The sequence below is a fragment of the Solanum stenotomum genome, chromosome 2, assembly GCF_019186545.1.
Source record: "Solanum stenotomum isolate F172 chromosome 2, ASM1918654v1, whole genome shotgun sequence".
Classification (NCBI taxonomy): Eukaryota; Viridiplantae; Streptophyta; class Magnoliopsida; order Solanales; family Solanaceae; genus Solanum; species Solanum stenotomum.
Genome location: NC_064283.1, coordinates 64,961,788 through 64,976,437, shown reverse-complemented (window position 1 = coordinate 64,976,437; position 14,650 = coordinate 64,961,788).

Here is a 14,650-nt window from a genome sequence, read left to right as displayed (position 1 = left end):
TTTTAAAAGCATGAGCCAAAGTATTTTTGGGAGTAGTATTGAGCACCGAATTGGGGACACGAGTTCATATTAACTCAACTCTCCATAAGAACCATGCGCCAACATGGGACTTGACGTATCATTCTTTTTAGATGATCACGTAAGATTAGGCTAGTGGATCCACTAAGCAAAAGTAAGGTCCTATATCGATGGCAAGGTATAGGATGGTCCTTTGGCAACGTGAGGTAAAACGTTGTATCATCACTAAGGCTCGTAGTGGTGGTTGTCGGTTAAAGAACCTCCCACAAAAGCTGTATTATGTTTATAAAAGAAAAGTTGAGTTTGTTATCATTTTATCCTTAACGATCTAAGTTGTTTACACTCTTTTACAAGCTTTATATGTATGGCTCGTGTCTTATTGCTTTACTTTGAGTCCAGTTACGTATATGAGTCGTTCAGAGTCAAGGTAAGTGATCTCTTGTTCTCCTTTCAAGCTTAAGTTGTGGTTCAGCTTTTCCAGCTCACATATTCGTGCATTCCATGTACTGATGCCAGTTGACCTGCATCGTCTTATGATGCAGATACAGGTACCCCGGATCAGCATCCTGTACGTCGTTGATCCAGCTGAGCACTCCAGAGTCAGTGGTGAGCCTCCTTGCATTCCGGAGGACTCAATTATTTTGTGTACTTAGTTTTGTTCTATTAGGATGTGCGGGGTCTGTCCCCACATCCATCTCAGTATATTAGAGGCTTCAATAGACAGTCAGACAGTCAGTCAGTCAGTTAGTTTTGAGTCTCTCATCCATGTATATGTATATATGTGTAAATATTCTATTTTGAGACTCGAGTTGCCCTTTGGGCCATATTTTTATTAGTTAAGTTGTTTATGTCTTTGCATGACGTTGAGTTATTCTGTTGAGTAGGTTTCCGCTGAGTTAAGAAAGCCAGGCCAAGGGTTCGCCTGGGGCCAGCAATGGTCTCCAGGTGCCGGTCCCGCCCAGGGTGTAGGCTCGGGGCGTGACAGAATTGATTAATGTAGAGTAGTTGTTTATTGACTGACTTACTGTAAAGATGTGAAGTTTTATTGTTTTGAAGATACATTAAGTGTTTTGTAGTATTCCTCTCCAGATCTACATTATATTTCTAAGTAATTAATTATTCTATTTTTGAAGAGTTTTTATTTCCACACTTTTTATGTCGCTTCTAAATTAGTTTTCACTACATTTTAATACCTTATTAATTTTTCTATATTATAAGTATTATACATGTCAATGCAGATTTTACTACAGTGAATCCGATATAAAATTTCATCTCCCATATTAAGTATATGATACAAAATTATGTATCTTAAAATGACAAAATTTTATTGTTCACACAACACTGTACAATTTATATTTTATAAGATAATACTAAATATTTTTTACTTACATAAATATTAGGTATATGATACATAGGTGCCTAAAACATTTCAAATTGATACGATTTTATCATTTCATGACAAAGTTTCAAAGATATCAAGTATCATATACACAAATTTTATACTAAAATCACTCTAACTTTTTATAAGCTTATACTTAATTTCGAGAAAACTATTTTGTGCATGAAAACTCAAATTCCGTCCATAAATATCAAAATTTTATGTATATGATATATAATATTGGTAAAAAATACAACTTCTGATACTCTATTATTAGTAGATACAAAATTTAGAAGAATATATTATGTATATGATATATAATTGATTCAATTGATACCTTTTTTAAATGTTGTCTCTATTAACTTTGGCACACATCACAACTATTTGACACTATTAATCTATGTAAAAATTATAAAAAACACATAGTATACCAATCTAATTTTTATAATAAATTGACAATCACATAATGTTGCCAGATAGCAAAACATAACATTATTCATTTATTGCATCATAAAATAGTAACCTAAAAGTACTTCCTAAAGTATCAAATTTGAAAATTATTAGACATGAATCATAAAATAGCAACATAGATGATTATTGTTAGGCAAAATAACTAATGCGTGAATTGTGGCAGTTAATTTTTAAATCCCTTACTTAACGCATAAAACTGTTAAAATCCCTTTTTTAACGCACTGACCTGATAATTACAGCTTCTTAATTAAAGTATCCGACTGCATATTAAAGTATCCGCAACACAAAAAAAAGAAGAGAATTTCGTAATTTATGAAAGAGTAGGGACAGGAAGTAATTTGTTTATTATACTATGTGCTTTATATAATTTTTACTTGTTTATATCCAGCCTAACTTGCCCGTTTGCCATCTCTAAGATTGCGGAATCATGATTATTTCACTTCTTTAGTAACATTAATGCCACCAAGTTGTATGGTAGGATGAATGATATCTTCCATTTTTCCTTTTTAGACCTAAACGAAATTATTTATAGAATATTTTGTTAATATTATTTTTTAAATTTAAGCTCAAATTGACCACCCTCAAACCTCCATCTCAAATACAACTCAAATGATAAACGATAACACCATCAAGTTAAATTTTAACGTCTATCGGAAATTCGATCAACACAACTCCATCATCAATCCTTCTCGGATCATCAAATAGCGATGTCAAATCTCCATATCAACTTCCTACTGCTAAAATAAACTTAGGTACACAATATTTACGTCCTAAATTATTTTCAACAATATTATGTTCAGAAAAAAATGGTTCAAATAATTCATCGAACACCTATCATACCTAATACAATATGGAGTTTTCTTAATATTTAACTCCCGATTATATAAACATAATTAGTGCGTATATATATATATATATTTATATATATAAAATTTTATTTTATTTTTTATTTGTATCACATAAGTAAACAATGCAACGCTTGAGTAAACAAAGCAGTGGCGTTCACATACATTATATATTATTATTTTTTGTCTTTTATAACAAAATTGATTTAAGCATTTCGTCGAACAACTGCCTGCTATATTTTTAATTTTTCAACTCCCATAATTTAATTGATAAGAAAATACACATCTTATTTTCAAGTACTTTTTTTTTTTTTAATTTCGTTATTCTTTGGATTCCCTATTTGTATATTATTGTATCTTATCTCATGCTCCTCGTGCAAATACAAATAAACAATTGTAAGAGTATTTCAAAGATTTTATTATATAGGGAAAAAAGTTTGATATACTCTTCAATTTCGTTATTTAGATTGGACATATCCCTCGTTATGAAAGTGATCCATATATACCTCTATTATTATACAAATGACTTATATATACCCTTTTCTATTAACAGAAGTGGATACTTATAAGTTATAATATTTACAATAATCTAGCCTTATATGTTTGATGATTAAGGTTCTAAGAACGGTGTTGCATTATTACTTTTCCTATGTTATCTCTATGTTTTTTTTCTTTATTTTGTTTTTATATGAATTTCTGATTGTACATAAGTTTATAATTTCGTTTGTTGTCTGTCAAAAAATAACGTCGTTAATGAAAGGTGCACTATTTCATGGTAGGAACAGTTACTTTTCATAAAATTTTCAGTTGTCACTCAAAGCATAATCTTCTTATTTCTTTTTTTTTTTTAAAAATCAACAAATCGAATGATATTTCTGTTTTAGTTTTTGCTTCTTCTTCTCCNGGAAGTGGATACTTATAAGTTATAATCCGCTTGTTATAGTTAATTGGTTTGATAAGGTAAGATTAATGAATGTTAATTAAATCTGATTAAGAATTAAAGATTTATATGCCAATTTATATCATGTATTTATTGACTTATGGACTAACCTAGCCTTTGACCAACGGGTTCAAGTGAACCCAATAATTTTTGCTGAAAATCTTTATATGTATTACAATTATATATATATATATATTTTACAATATAATATTTACAATAATCTAGCCTTATGTTTGATGATTAAGGTTCTAAGAACGGTGTTGCATTATTATTTTTCCTATGTTATCTCTATGTTTTTTTTCTTTATTTTGTATTTACATGAATTTCTGATTGTACATAAGTTTATAATTTCGTTTGTTGTCTGTCAAAAAATAACGTCGTTAATGAAAGGTGCACTATTTCATGGTAGGAACAGTTACTTTTCATAAATTTTTCAGTTGTCACTCAAAGCATAACCTTCTTATTTCTTTTTTTAAAAAAAAATCAACAAATCGAATGATATTTCTGTTTTAGTTTTTGCTTCTTCTTCTCCCTTTCAATCAAAACGTTTCCTTGTCATAATGATTGAATTACTATTAGTATCCATATATAATACAAGTCGAATCGTACATGTAGAGTTTCACCTCAAAAAGGTGTGCAATAGACCATAGACATAGAATACTTTGACCCAACTTATTTCAACAAAGTAAACTGACGTGTTCATTTATCAACTTAGCTCATTTTGATCCATCGACAGTGTTAAACTGGAGTAGCAAATTGGAGGAGGTCCTTATCATTCTTGAAAATAGACATGTCTTGTTCATTCAAGCTTACAAAAGCTTCAACTCCTCCATCATGATCACCAGGTGTATTCATTAAGATAAAAAGTATTGCTAGATGGACCACTTCCTTGACTTGCTCTAGCAGGTTTCCCAAATCCAAAATCTATTTTTTCGAATTCGAATGCTAATGTACTAGTAATAAGATAAACATCACAATTCCTTTGTTGGAATACCAATTTCCTTGTTCTACATGCATCCAACATCTCTATGACCAACTCATTTTCTTGTAGATTATTTCTGGTGGAAAGGTCGTGTTTGGACTTTCTTATATCGGTTATTAATTTTGACAGTTTAAGGTCTCGTCCACCGTTTTCGTATATTTGTGTGGAAAAGATAGTGAGGATATTCCTATGGTGGTTGGTGGGAGTGGTGGTTGTGAAGTTGCCTGACTTTGCAAGTTTGAGGGTAGGACTAACTGAGATCGCCCTGAATTGATAGTAGTAGATGAAGCGGCGCATTTGTAGAGGAGGGCGCTTACAACCTCGGTCCTTGTTGGATTTTGTACCGAGGATTCTGCGGCAACCAAGGCTTTAAGCGCATATATCTTGGATTCAGAGAAAACAAACCTCTTATGGATACATCCTTCCCTTCTTGGCTCGATAACCGGGTAAAGCAATCAATTGGTGATGGCATTAGTGTTACCTTAACAAAGTATGGACGAGATAATATTAATTTTGGATCCCGAGTTAACCTATTCCAATCCCTCAAGAAGTAGTAAGCGCTGCATGCGTCTCCCACCTATTAGGATAGAAATAACAATAACAGGTGAAAGCTAATAATTACAAATTTTAAATGAATTAGAAGCAAAAAAAAAAAATTATACTAAAATAAATATAATATTTTAATATGATTTGATCAAGTAACCTGCCTATTCGAAAACTAATATAAAAATCACAACCCTATTAGGGAGTATTTATAGAAGTGAATTTTTTTTCCTAATGGAAAAAATTATTCCTTTTCACCAAAAAAAATCTTTTCGAAGTAAAAGAAAGATACGATAGATAAAAGTAAAAAAATACAGGGCAAACTCTAATATCACCTTGTGCGATAGGCAAAGACTAAGAGCAATTCCTCCACACTCGAAATGGCTTAATTGTGCAACAGTTAAGGCACCAGATGTCGATAACGACGAATACCCCCAACATAAACCTTGAGGGAATGTCAAATCAGGGTTATGAATAACTTTGTTCATGGAAGAGTTGATTTCGACTTCGAAGAACTCAACACCATGATCATCACACTCAATAGTAGCATTGTTTTTTAGACTTCCTGCCCGTGAATAGTAAGATGTAAGAGTTTTTGACAAAGAATTTGTTAGGATTTTAGATAATTGGTGTTTTGGGATTGTAGCCACTTGATGTTTTGGGTAGAAAAAAACAAAGGGTACATAAATGTTACTAAAAAATTGATCAATAAGGGAAAGATTGTGCCATCTTTGAGTTTTGATGATCTTCTTGGAAATAATTGATAGCATTTTTTTAATGATAAAGTGTCCCTTTCTTCTTTTAGCCTTTTACCAAATATAGGTATACTATTTATATATGAGAGAAGTATTGAAAATATTCCTAAATTAGGTATGAATTATTAGTTTTATCTTCAAATTATTGACAGCTTTAAAAATATTTATTTGCTTGATTAATTGAACTTAAATACACCCCCAATCTTACAACATAAGTGAAATACATCCTAAATTCTCGATAAGTTTAGGGGTGTTTTCAAAACTTCTCTCGGCTTTTTATTAAGAGTTACATGTCATACAAGAGTTTGAGACCACTTGCTATGTCTTGTGGCAAATCGAGGGTGTATCTAAGTCAAGTAGAGAAGTGTTTTTAAGGTTGTAAATAGTTCGAGGATGAACTAAATAATTTGCGTCAAGTTTAGGTGTGTTTTCAACACTTGTCTATATATATCTTTTTTTTTATTTTTATTATTATTATTATTTTTGAACAATGACACTGATGTTAGAGGTGCCAATCAAGTGACACGTACGTAGTTGCACATGGGAATTTAAAGCAAAAAATGACAGGTATGTATATTGAGAATAGTCACAAATTATAATGGTATAAATTTTAGGAATCACATAGTTTTAATATGAAATTACAATTTATCCCTATTTAGTTTGTAATTACATTAATCCCTGAAAAAGTAAAATAAATCGGATACATAATATGTAGCTCGGATACATTAAAAATTAACTTGGATATATTATAAAATAAACCGAATACAAAATGTATAGCTCGGATACATTAAAAACTAGTTCGGATACATTATAAAATAATTTAGAATTAGGAGAGAAATAAGAGATTTTAGAGATTTTTAGAAATTGAAAGGAATATTAGAAATAAAGAAAACATAAGACGTATATTTTAATAATTTTTCCAAAATGGATGTACTACCCTTGTTGTTGTCAATAATTCACAAAACATTCAATGCCTTCTTTAATTTGCAATTTTTGGTTCACTGAAGAAACTCTTATTTAGTTAGGATGTTGTTTTCGTCTCTTATAATATCTTTTTCAATTTTTTGTTTTGATTTGTTTAATCTAATACAACAAACTCTTATGAAGGTCAAATATCTTTGATCTCTATTATAAATATCTAAGAACATTGAGAAAAAGACTTGAAAAAATTAAATTACCCTCCTTCCAATAAAACTTCATCGTCAAAGAAATATAAAATTGGTAATTGTTGAGCATATATTATAAGCGTTAGAGGCTTGAATTAATATGGATATTGATGGACGTACATGTTATTTAAAAAGCAAGTATGGTGATTGGTGATTTGCTGTTCAAAATTTTGAGATAATTATATCTTTTTCAATGATACCCGTAAGAGTGATTGAGTTGGTTGAACATATAATTCAAAATAGGGATCATAAGTTCAAAATCCCCTATATGTTTGCTCGGTCGAACTTGTCATATGAGACTTAGCTTGCTTAGTATAGTTTACCTTTTCAGTGTGTGGTATGCGGGCTATTACATTAGAGCCCTGTAATACGCACCTGAATCGGATAGTAACTACGAGCTTCCTTGTTAACAAAGAAAAACATATCTATTTAAATGACATTACTATTAAATTGATTCCCTCTTAGATAACATGCATTGGTCCATCGCTGAAGTGAAGAACAAATGTAGCAGTTTTTGGTTGAGGTTGTTACTTTCTTGACAAACTCTAACAGAAGGATGTAAGTTGTAACTTTTGAGGATAGTTTAGGGATGATTTTATTCATTATACTCCCTCCGTCTCTATTTACTTGTCCATATTTCCTTTTTTAGTTGTCCCTATTTAGTTGTCCATTTTGACAAATCAAGAAAGGACAACAAATTTTTTCCTATTATACCCTTATTTACACTTCTTGAAAATTGTAAAAGTGTATGTTGTTTCCCTCCAATTTATTTCACTTTAATTCAAATAAGTGGTTGTAATTTTGAAGTGAAAAGTTGTAATAAGGGTAAAATTGTAACTTCACTGTGTTAATCATTGTTGCCTTAATCTGTGTGCCATTTCTAAAGTGGACAACTAAAAAGGGACGGAGGGAGTATATTATAAGGATATAGTTTAAGTTTAAGGTATAAACAACGAGGGATTTTTTTTAGCCATTTACTCTTCGGTGTGAGGTATAAAGTATAAAATCAAGGATAAAATGCAGGATTATTTTATACGTCTGATCTTTATTATAGGTGTCAAAGAATAATAAGAAGAACCTCGAAAAAAAAATTACACTTTGACTTTCCAAAATACACATCAATACTATCATGCATATGATGATTTTTTGCTACAAGTTTGACTTTCCATAAATAACAAATCAAAAACAACATTAGATATTATAAATACACGAATAGATACATAGAAAACGAAAGTAGCACCTCAAAAAGTTGCAATATACTTTAGAAATAGAACACTTTTGACCCAACTTATTTCAACTAGCACATTGACACGTCCATTTATTAGCGCAACTCATTTTGACTCGTCCATTTGCTGCCGTTAAACTGGAATAGCAAATTGGAGGAGGTCTTTGTCATTCTTGAAAACAGACATGTCCTGTTCATTCAAGTTGACAAAGGCTTCAACTCCTCTGTCATGATCATCATCAGGAGTATTTGTTAAGATAAAAAAGTTGCTAATTGGACCAATTCCTTGGCTTGCTCTAGTAGGTTTTCCAAATCCAAAATCTAATTTTTCGAATTCGAATGCTAATGTACTAGTAGTTATATAAACATCGCAATTCCTTTGTTGTAATAGCAATTTCCCTGTTTTATATGCATCCAACATCTCTATGACCAATTCATTTTCTTGTAGATTGTTTCTAGTAGAGAGGTCGTGTTTGGACTTTCTTATATCGGTTACTAATCTTAGCAATCTGAGGTCTCGTTCATAGTTTTCGTATATTGGTGATGAAAAGATAGTGACCATATTTCCTATGGTGGTTGGAGGTAGTGGTGGTTGTGAACTTGCTTGACTTCATAAGTTTGAGGTTAGGACTAACTGAGATCGCCTTGAATTGGAAGTAGAAGAAGAAGCTGCACATTTGTAGATGAGGGCGCTCACGACCTCATTTCTCGTTGGATTTTGTACAGAGGATTCTGCAGCAACCAAGGCTTTAGGCGCATTTATCTTGGATTCAGAGAAAATGAACCTCTGATGGATATATCCTTCCTTTTTCGGCTCGACAACAGGGGAAACCATAGGACCATCAAATGGTGATGGCATTAGTGAATCCATAGCAAAGTATGGAGGAGATAATGTTGATTTTGGATCTCGAGTTAACCTAGCCCAATCCCTCAAGAAGTAGTAAGCGCTACACGCGTCTCCCACCTATTAAAATAGAAATAACAATACGTCATGTGAAAAGTAATAATTGTAAATCTTGAAGGACGATAAATCAAAAGCAAAAGTAAAAGCTATACTAAAATAAAAACATAGTGTTTAATATGATTTGATCAAATGACCTGCATATTCGAAAACTAATATAAAAAATACATGACAAACTCTAACACTATGCATGCACCTTGTGCAACATGCAAAAACTAAGAGCGACTTCTCCACACTCGAAATGGCTTAATTGTGCAAGAGTTAAGGGACCAAATGTTGATGACGATGAATCCCTACAAGATAAACCTTGAAGGAATGTCAAATCGGGGTGGTTAATAACTTTATCCATGGAAGAGTTGATTTCGACTTCGAAGAACTCAGCACCATGATCATCACACTCAATAGTAGCATTGTTTTTTAGACTTCCTGCCCATGGATAGTAAAATGTAAGAGTTTTTGACAAAGAATTTGTTAGAAATTTGGATAATTTGTGTTTTGGGATTGTAGCCACTTGATGTTTTGGGTAGAAAAAAACAAAGGGTACATAAATGTTACCAAAAATTTGATCAAGAAGGGAAAGATTGTGCCATCTTTTAGTATATGGGGTGGGAGAAAAAGGTTTGATAATCTTCTTTGAAATAGTTGATATCATATTTTTTAATGGCAAGTCCAACTAACTCTATAGTATATATATTGAATACTACATTGATATTGGATGTGCTAGTCAAAGTACAACTACTAGTTGCACATGGGAATTTAAGGCAAAAAAATGACAGGTATGTGCATATTGGGAATATCACAAATTATAGAAGTCATGTACTACCCTTGTTGTGCACTACACCTATCTATTCATCAACAATTCATGTAACATTCAATGCGAAGAAACTCTTGTTTAGTCAGGACGTTGTTTTCATTTTTTATGTTTTTTTTTTTTAATTTCTTGTTTTGATTTGGTAAGTTATGTCTGGATTTACTATTTCAATCTCTGATGAGGGTCAAATACCTCTAATATCTACTATAAGTGTCAAAGAACAATAAAAAGAATCCTCAATAAAAGCAAAAAAGAACATCTTGAATGATAAACAAAATAAGATCATATCAAGGTTCTAATTGTATAACTTTAATATAATGGCTTAAACTGAAAAGTGTTACACTCCCTTGAAATAAGTGCATGCATGTACAACACACCTCCTACAATTGTTGCCAAAATTCTAAATGCGGCAGCCTCATTTCTAACCATGCTCCAAAATCAAATAACGAATTAAATTAGACCGGTCCACCAAATCGAAATTATGGCACTCCCTCTTTTTCATATTAAGTGAATTTTTGGACCTTTTTCATTGTTTAAAATGTTGGTAAAATTACATATCACAAATCACATTTGAAGATTGAAAATGAAGAAAATAAAATATCTTTGGGGTGAAGTGCTGATATTTCACTCTCTTTAAGGAGACTCAAGTTCACTGCAATAAATCTTTTCACCGATTCAACAGTAATGCACTTATCCCCTTCAAAATACAACAATTCAAACACAAAATATAATTCGACAAACTCTAGACAAGAGTTGAGTAAAATAATATGAGATTAAATGAAGAACTAATGGTCATGGCAACCACGTCCAGTGAGCATTGAATCCAAATGGCGTAATTAGGGACACATACCTCCAACGTTCTAATGCAGCAATGCGAAGATGCATATTTTTTATACTCATTCTGTCCTTATTTATTTGTCCATTTTTTACTTAACACACATATTAAGAAAATAATAATTGACATAGTGAATTTATCATTTTACCCCTATTAATTCATAGAATTTCAAAATCAATTTACTCATTACAGAGGTTCTACTTTTTTCAAAAATATTAACTTTCTAAATAAATTGAGGGTCTAATAGGTAAAAAAATAGTCTTTTCTTGATTTGTCTAAAATAACAAGTAAAAAAGGATAGAGGGAGTACAATCAAAATGCCACACTAACACAAAATAATAATTGAGTTGTTCAAAATTCACAATAAATTGAAGATGAATGTTCCAATAAGATATTTAATTTAGTGGGGATAGATTTTCCTATTATTGCCACAAAAATATTTAGCGACAATTGAGTTAGTGTTATTACATCCAGATTAATAGCTAAAGTCTTTAACGATATTTCTATAAAACGTTAGATTGAAACCCGTCCCATTAACATTTGTATATAGGCCTAAAGTCAAATGTGATAGTCAGCTCAATCAGAGTAAAAACTGTCAAACAAAATTTTCGTGAGACAATGTATCTAATAATCATGTTACTATAATTTTCACTTATAAAAAATCTAGAATATGTTAACAAGAAAATTTTAAAAAAATAATCTCCTGTTTGAGGTAGGTTCAAAGTCTTCTTTGAAATACTATCTTAAATAATTTTAATCCTCTAAATATACCAAAATTGAGTACTTTTAATCTCCCCCAAACATATAACAAATTCTGCTTGATAAATTTTAGTAGAGATTTTTTTTTTTTAAAAAAAAGATTAACCAAAAACTCCAATAATATATGTATAGTCAAATTCCATAAATTACAAACCAAAAACAACACTAGATACCAAAAATGGAGAGAAGTTATACATCACAAGTATGGCCAGGACTCCCAATGTTGTACCAATGAGGTCACTATACCATATGGAGTTTCAACATGGAAAACAATAAGATCCTTCTGGACCAAACTAGCAGGAAACATCAAACTCAGAATAGGAAATGGAGCTAAAATACTATTCTGGAAAGATGTTTGGGTAAGACATGAGGCATTAATGCAATCTTTCCCTGACTTATTTTCTTTCTGTAGCAATCCAGATATCACTCTAGCTGAGAGTTGGGAAAATGGTTGGGATATATCTTTCAGGAGACATTTCAATGACTGGGAAATAGATAGGGTGGCACAATGTTACATGTAATCAATGAGTTTAGTGGTTTTGCTGCAAGGCCAGACACAATCTCGTGGGTACACTCTGAGGATGGAAGATTCACAGTTAACAAGCTCTATAAGAAGGAAATGGGAACTCAACAAGGTCTCAGATTGGCTAGATGGAAATATGTATGGACAAGCCAAGCACCAACCAAGATCAAATGTTTTGTATGGTTGGCAGCTAAGAGGGCTTGTCTGACACAGGAGGTACTGCAGAGGAAAGGTGTACCACTAGTACCAAGGTGTTTTCTATGCAATGAGACAAATGAGACCAACAACCATCTTTTTCTACACTGTAGAGTCACAGGTCAACTATGGTCTCTGTTTTTGAGGCTCACTGGTAATAGCTGGACGATGCCAGAACATACTGCTGACCTGTTGAGTTGCTGGATCAGGAGAGGAGGCAGTAAAAGCCAAAAAAAGTGGTGGAGAATTATTCCAGCTTGCATATGATGGTCAGTATGGAAGGAAAGAAATGGAAGATGCTATGAGAACAAATCAAACTCCATACAGAAAGTCAAAGAAAATTGCATTGCATATTTGTATTTTTGGTGTAAACAGGTATGTATAAAGGAGGTAGAGCAACTAGTAGATATGTTAGGATCTTTGTAATTAGCCTTCCTAGCCCCTCTATGTACGAATTTTTGGAGGTCACCAGCATATCCTTAATGCTGAGGAATACAACATTACTAATTTCAAAAAAAAAAAGAAAAAAGAACAGAATACTAGCACGATATTAATTTCTCAATCTTTTGGAGAAACAATGATAATGTGGATGGATAAGTACATACCACAACAATGATGATAACAAGCTCATCCCAATGCTTCTCATCAACAAGTGGAACAGCAATGCTATCGCTTCCATTTTCCTCCTACAAGTAGCCAGGGAAATGGATTTCAACAATGCTGAGAAGATAAGATATCTATCAACGGAAGCACAAGACAAGAACTCATGAAGAGGACGTACTTTTCCCATTACCCACTTGACAAATCCTCCATATAAGCTTCGACATGCACTTCCTGAACCTTGCCTGAAGTGAATAAACAAAGTTTTCATTTTGACTATTTATCTGACCTATTGAACCTCAGTTATCATAGGGTAACCTAATAACAAGACCAATGGAACAGAGAAAAAAAACATTATCAGTAGACTTCATAGGACCAATGAAATACATACCAACAAGCTAACAGAACTACTACGACTGATAATTTACCTTGCTATTGCAGAAAGCCTCCCGTTGTCCTCTTGCACATTCATTAACTTCGCAAGAGAATAAACTACATAGATGAAACAGAAATTAGTTGTACTCATTTTCGAAGTCTCGGATAATTTTTTTTAGAGAAAGCATAGATGCATGAAGAGGAGAGAACTAGGTCCAAAAAAGCAACCGAAACAAAGCTTGAGGAAAAAAACTAATTCAATGAGAAGGGTATTGATGTGTGAGATGAGTTAAAATGGAATCATGTTGGTGAAGATTCATATAGCGGACCCCAACTTGTTTGAAGATTCATAACTGTTTTAGTGTAGTATATTATACACTTATCAACACAAAAATCATAAGATGGGCTCACTTAGATAAATTGCTTACTCATTGTCATTGAAATTTCATTATATATTTAAACGAGGATTTAAAATGAGAATATGCTAACAAAAGATCAAATAGAATATTGATGAATATTTACCTACTTGTGGACACAAATATGTATCATAGGTGAACCGAGGAAATCTATTACCAATAACTAGTCCAGTACATGAATTAGAAAGGAGGTTGTAACCCAAAGCAGCTCAAATGCACAGATATAATGCAGTACTTTATCACATAGCTAAAGAATGTATTAGTAAGCAAAAAGTATTCTATTAAAAATAAGCTCTATAGTTTCGCTAGCAAGTCCATTCTTTACTGACTACTTACAAGATATGACAGCTAAAATAATAAGTTCACAGAAAAATAAGTTGCAGGAGAAAGGAAAATAGTAAAAGGAAGCTCTGATCGATTTGAATTTGCATCGTACTATATATATGGGTGAGAAACTTAGAAAAACATAATAGGGGCTCGATGTAAGCTGTGTGAAGGGGCTGATGAAACTCTTGGGCATCTATTCTTTCACTGTCCAGTAGCAGCTGATATATGGGGACAACTACTGAAATGGCAGGGAATCATAAGACCTAGTTGGGACTGGCCAACGGAGCGTGTATGGATGGAACGTCATTGTGGAACAAATGGAGCTCACTCTATCATTTATCGAATGGCCTTAGCTGGATGTATATATCAAGTGTGGCAGGAGCGGAACCAAGTCATATTTCAAGGAAAGAAACGAACGTTGCCTACAATTGTGAGATTGATAATCCAAGATATATACTACTGTGTTTCCAAGAAGCCTAAATTAGCTAGAGTTTTGTCCAAGCTTAACTTCTATCCTTGCTAGAG